The 5,449-nt window shown below is 42.9% G+C and overlaps 1 long non-coding RNA gene across 1 annotated transcript in view; it reads right to left on the minus strand.

Annotated features, from left to right (window-relative positions):
- Positions 1-3,837: 3,837 nt before the first annotated feature.
- LOC109311407 overlaps positions 3,838-5,449 on the minus strand; it is a 17,530-nt gene continuing 15,918 nt past the window's right edge. The window contains exons 2-3 of the long non-coding RNA XR_002101494.1: positions 4,833-4,836; positions 3,838-3,994 (exon numbers count right to left, since the gene is read on the minus strand). This is a non-coding gene — a long non-coding RNA (uncharacterized LOC109311407). The remainder of the gene's footprint in view (positions 3,995-4,832; positions 4,837-5,449) is intronic.

The raw sequence follows: 5,449 nt of genomic DNA on the forward strand, positions 1-5,449 counted from the left end.
TAAAACACCAGCTCTATACAGAAGTTGGGTGAACCCTGTCCAACTAGTGCCTTTTCTGGCTGTGTGCTGGGTTTGGTGTGGGAGTGCACTTCATTTAAAGTAGAGCACTGTTTTTTAGGAGGGAGGGAGGTGTTTAATGTCTGTAAGCAGCCTAAATGTCTTGACATTATCAGTATTTGTTATAAAAGTTATTCTTTTGCAGACATTAAATAGCTGGTCAAGGCAGACTCCTTCCTCTGCTGCTACTCTAGTTGTGAAATTTAGCTAAAATTCACTTTTTTTTCTTTGTAGTGTTTAGCACTAAAAAGAATAAAAGAAATGGAAAATATCATTAATTTCTGTGAACTATTGTTTCAAGGATATCTTTCCTTTTTGGAAGTGTAGGAGTAAATTTAGTCGGGCTTCTGGCCTACTTGACTAGAAAAGCAGGCAGAGACCAGAAGTGCTGATGCTGCTTATGTCAGTTACATGTTTTGAGATAAGAAATCCTGCATGTCTTACTACCCTGTGCACAGGTGTCCAATTAAGTAAACTTGTTTTCATTTCTCCAAGGTCGTATTTTTTCTTCTTTCTTTATCTGTCTTAAGTATTAAAATGCTTGAAAACTTAGCGAGGAGGAGGATTCCTCTGAAACAGACAAGTGGGTGACTCCCCTTGCCGTGTGGAATTCCCCCTGTGATCACAGTATAGCCCTCAATAAAGAAAAGCTGGCTCTGTCAGTTCTGATTCTACCACAACGCGAAGTTTGATTTCTTCCACAATTTGGTGCCGTGACTCAGATAGAGACGCCTGGAGTGATCAGTTGGGACACAGACATCTCTTCACTGAAGCCCTGGTGCCAAACCAAGGTAAGAGACCTTTTGAAATCGCTACTGGGGCTTTTCAGTGAGAGGCTGTCTCTGTGTCTTCCTGATTCACTGCTTGAGGCTCACCCTATCCGAACTTTTTTTTCTGCCAGAACTGTCAGACCCACTGTGTAAGTAGTAACTGTGAGTAGAAAGAGTCAAGGTTGAAGACTCTGTGTTGCTGTTGTCAATGAAAGTATTTCCCCGTGTGAATTAAGTTCTGTAAAGAACTATGAGGTCTCTCTGAAGCTAGGAGTGGAAACCTTGTGCAGCCGCCCCAAAGACAACAGATTTGTTCTGTGTGCTCTTTGAAAGCAATGGTGCAAGGTGGAAACTCTTAAAGTGTGAGTGTTTTCCACGATAAGCGTTGACGAAGGCTGAGACTAAAGAAGTGCTCTTGAACCTCGTGCCTCAACGCAGAAATTCCCTTGTGTGAATTGAGAGTATGAATTGAGAAATATGAGCCACTGACCAGGTCTGAGACTAAGGTTAGGTTCAGCTGCCCCAAGGCTGTCCAGAAGTGCAGTTTTGAATGCAAGGGGGCCCAACTGGAACCTCGTGACCCAGTGGACAGGTTTACCCTTTCCTCAGCCTCATAAATGAGCCATGTCTAACCATAAGTAACTGCATTGTGTGCCATTATTGCAGGGGAGTCTTGTCTTTGGACATTAGCCACAGCATCTCTGTGCCTCTAGCAAATCTCACAACCTGACTGGACACCCTGAATAAGCCATTCCTGTAGGAAAGACCTGTCTGAATTGAGTTTAAAAATATGGAAAGAGGAGAGTCTAAAGACATACCGGCTCCGCCAGAAGGGACTCCAGCATTGTACATGTACACACACTATGGCCATAAAAGTTGTAAGTTTCTAGACAAATGGAATTGGTATACCAGAGATGATTTTAGCCGGCAGTTTCCCCTGGAGGGAACATATGATTTAAGTAAAATTGTTCATCTCCACAGAGAACCTGAGTTAAGAGGTAGTAATATACCACAGACTCAGTGGGACCCATTTTTTGATTGGTATGAAAAAGCTTTCAAAAGATGTCAAGAATCTCAAGTTAGAAGTCTTAAGGACTCCCAAGACAAACTGAAATCTTAGATAAAGAAATTAAAACAGAAAAGTGCACCAGAAGAGGGCCCCCCATCAACAGTACCATCAGCACCAAAACAACTTTATCCACAAATAACAGAATGAATCTGTAGAAGATATAATTCATTTTCATAATGTGCCACCCCCATATCAGTCCCAGGCACAATCTGAACCTGAAGAAGTCCAAAGTAACCAAACAGGCTCTTCCAGCAGGATTAGCCCACCTCACCAGGAAACTATCACTCAACAACCGTCACCTGCCCCCCGGGGCATGCCCACGTCCACCAGAGGCATGGCATCTGTCTCCGGAAATCTCAACCTCCTCCTCTTGTTTAAGGTCTGGTACCCAGTATGGTCCAGCCCCTTCTTTAAAATCTAAAAAAGCTCATCTTATGCCTATATGCCAACTTCCAGGACAAGGGTCAAATGAGGAAACTACAATCACAGTCCTTGTCCCCTGGACCCCAGGAAGTCTCCTAAACCTTGTTAAACAATCTCCCAACATCAGAGAGGAACCCCAAAAATTTAAAGATGAATTAGACACCATAATCCATTGTTATAATCCAACATGGGAAGATTTGAACCAATTAATGAAAAGCGTTCTGCCCTCTGAGGTCTGCAACCACCTCTTCGCACAGGCTACTTGGCCCACTCAGGACCCCAAAATAGGAGATCACTTAGCAAATGCCCAAAGACACCTCCTTGAGGCTGTGCTTAAAATTTGCCCCAAGAAAACTGACTGGGCCAAAATACATAACTGTAAACAAAATAAAGGAGAATCCCCAGCAAACTACATGGACCGCTTGAAACTAGTATTTGAAAGACATTCTGGTATTGAAAATGCAGCTGAAACTGCCCCAGAAGCAGTTGCTTCTGCTTTTGTCCACGGACTTCTTTCTAAAGTCCAGGAACAGTTGTGCACAGTTGCTGTAGGTTGGCAGACTAAGCCACTTGCAGAACTAGTCACCATTGCAAATCATTGTACAACCTGCCACGAAAAGAAAAAGGAATCCATGGAAGCTAATGTCATTACAATTACAGAATTTAGGCAGGGACAGAAACCGAGGTTTCCATCAAGGACAGTTCAGAGGCAGGGATCGTAGTCATGGGATGAGACAAAGAGGATTTCAGTCCCAAAATAATGACAGTTGTCATTATTATAGCCAACCAAGACACTGGAAGGCTCACTGTCCTCATCGGCCTGGCCAGCTAGGGATGACATTTAAGCTGCCACCACCTTCTCTCACTCAATTCTCTGTCCCACATCAGGGAACCTCCTGTTAGGCCAGCCTGAGGAATAGTAACATCATCACAGCCCCGCTTCTCCCACTTAATCTAGATGAACCCTTCGTTTCCTGCGTGATAAACAGCATCTCCACAAAATGTTTAGTAGACACCTGTGCAAGCCGCTCTACTCTTCAAGCTGAAGAATTTTCCACAACTCCCCTCTCCTCTGCTGTTGTAAATGCTGTGGGAATTTCAAATCAAATAGTTTCTCATCCTGTTTCCCATCCATTACACGTTTCTCTTAGTCCTGTTTCTGATCAACATGCCTTTCTCCTTATTCCTTGCTCTCCTGTTAATTTATTAGGCAGAGATTTGCTTTGTAAACTCAGCTGTACTATCTCTTGCTCTCCTAATGGTGTTTATTTAGCTGTCCCCTGTAATAATGAAATAGCTGTACTTGCTGCTTTAGCTAGCTCACCTGCTGAGCCTGAGTTCCCTGATCTTTCTGTGCTGAAAAAAAGAAATCATAAAAACTGTCCCTCTGTTTCTCTGGTCCCAGCGTGCTAATGAAGTAAGACAAATCCATACTGCCCAGCCTGTAAAAATTAAATTAAACCCATCTAAGCCTTTACCAAAAGTTGCTCAATACGCTTTACGTCCAGAGGCTGAAGAAGGGATACGCCCTGTTATAACTGCCCTTTTAAAGCAAGGTATCATTGTCCCAAACTAAGAGCCCTTGTAATACGCCTATTCTTCCTGTAAAAACCTGGAAAGAATACCTATCGCTTTGTACAAGACCTCCATGCGGTAAATTCTGCAGTTTTACCTACTTTTCCTGTTGCACCAAATCCAGCTACTATCTTCTTAATGCTTGTTAACTTGTGTTCTGCATTTTTTTCTACCCCTATACACCCTGATAGCCAGTTTCTCTTTGCATTTACCTATCAAGGACTTCAGTATACCTAGACGTGATTGCCCCAGGGCTATACTGAATCCACTTCTCTTTTTTCTCAAATTCTGAAAAAGATCTAGATGACATAATATTTAAAGAAAATTCCGTGCTTGTGCAATATGTTGATGATTTGCTCTTGGCATCTACCTCCTTAAAGCCTGTAAAAACAAAGAAGGCAGAACATCCCCCACCTTGGGGACCGTTTGTAAATTTATGATTAGATTTTATTGAAATGCAGAAATGTTGTTTTTATGAATATGTTCTTGTTATTGTGTGTATGTTTAGAAGCCTACCCATCTGCAAAAGCTGACACCATAACTGTAAGCAAAAAGTTGCTCAGAGTTTTTATTCCAAGGTTTGGTATTCCTTTATCCCTAAACTCTGATAGAGGAACTCATTTTACTGGACAGATAATGAAAGAAGTCTGCAAAGTCCTGCAGATCCAACAGAACTTTCATTGCCCATACCATCCGCAGGCCTTGGGTCATGTAGAATGCCAAAATGGCATTCTGAAAAATAAACTGGCCAAAATTTGTGCTGAAAGTCACCTAAAATGGCCAGATGCACTTCCCATAGCTCTTATGAGTATAAGATCTACTGCCAACTGAAAGACTGGGCTTAGCCCACATGAAATTCTAATGGGAAGACCCATGAGGCTCCCCGCCTTGCCACCTGTTGCCTCCCACTTTTGCGATATACATTCACTTGATGATACCATTCTAGACTATTGTAAAGCACTAATGAAGTGTGTTAAGGCTTTTCATTCACAGGTACAGGCAGCTCTCCCCAAAGAACCAGGTAAGCCATGCCATTCTATCCTGCTTGGAGATTGGGTCCATGTAAAATTCCATCAATGAAAGTCATCGCTGGAACCTCACTGGAAAGGCCCATTCCAGGTACTCCTGACCACCAACACTGCAATAAAGTGTCAAGGACTCCAGACATGGATCCATGCTTCACACAGTAAGAAAACATCAGACCCATTAGACCTAGAGTCTCCTCCATATCAATCTTGTAATCAGCCTCCACAGACCGGTAGTGAGCCTAGCACCTGCCAGCAGGAGAGCTCAAGACCAGTAGTGAGCCAAATGTCTACTGGCAAAGAGGATTTGCCACTACAGAGCGAAGAGGATGTGCCCCAACGACACCACTATGCCCTTCGGGACAGGAAAAAGGCCTAGTTTCTGGGTCCCGAGGTGGAGTTGGTTAATCATGATTTGGATAGTTCTCAGTATTTCTCTTTGGGCCATCTTATATGAACTTGACTCATCAGTTATAAGAAACTCTGTAAACCAAACTACACTTCTGCACCGACAAAGAAGATCACTTCAT

This window comes from Crocodylus porosus, unplaced genomic scaffold, assembly GCF_001723895.1.
Source record: "Crocodylus porosus isolate Cpor-Errol unplaced genomic scaffold, CroPor_comp1, whole genome shotgun sequence".
Taxonomy (NCBI): domain Eukaryota; kingdom Metazoa; phylum Chordata; order Crocodylia; family Crocodylidae; genus Crocodylus; species Crocodylus porosus.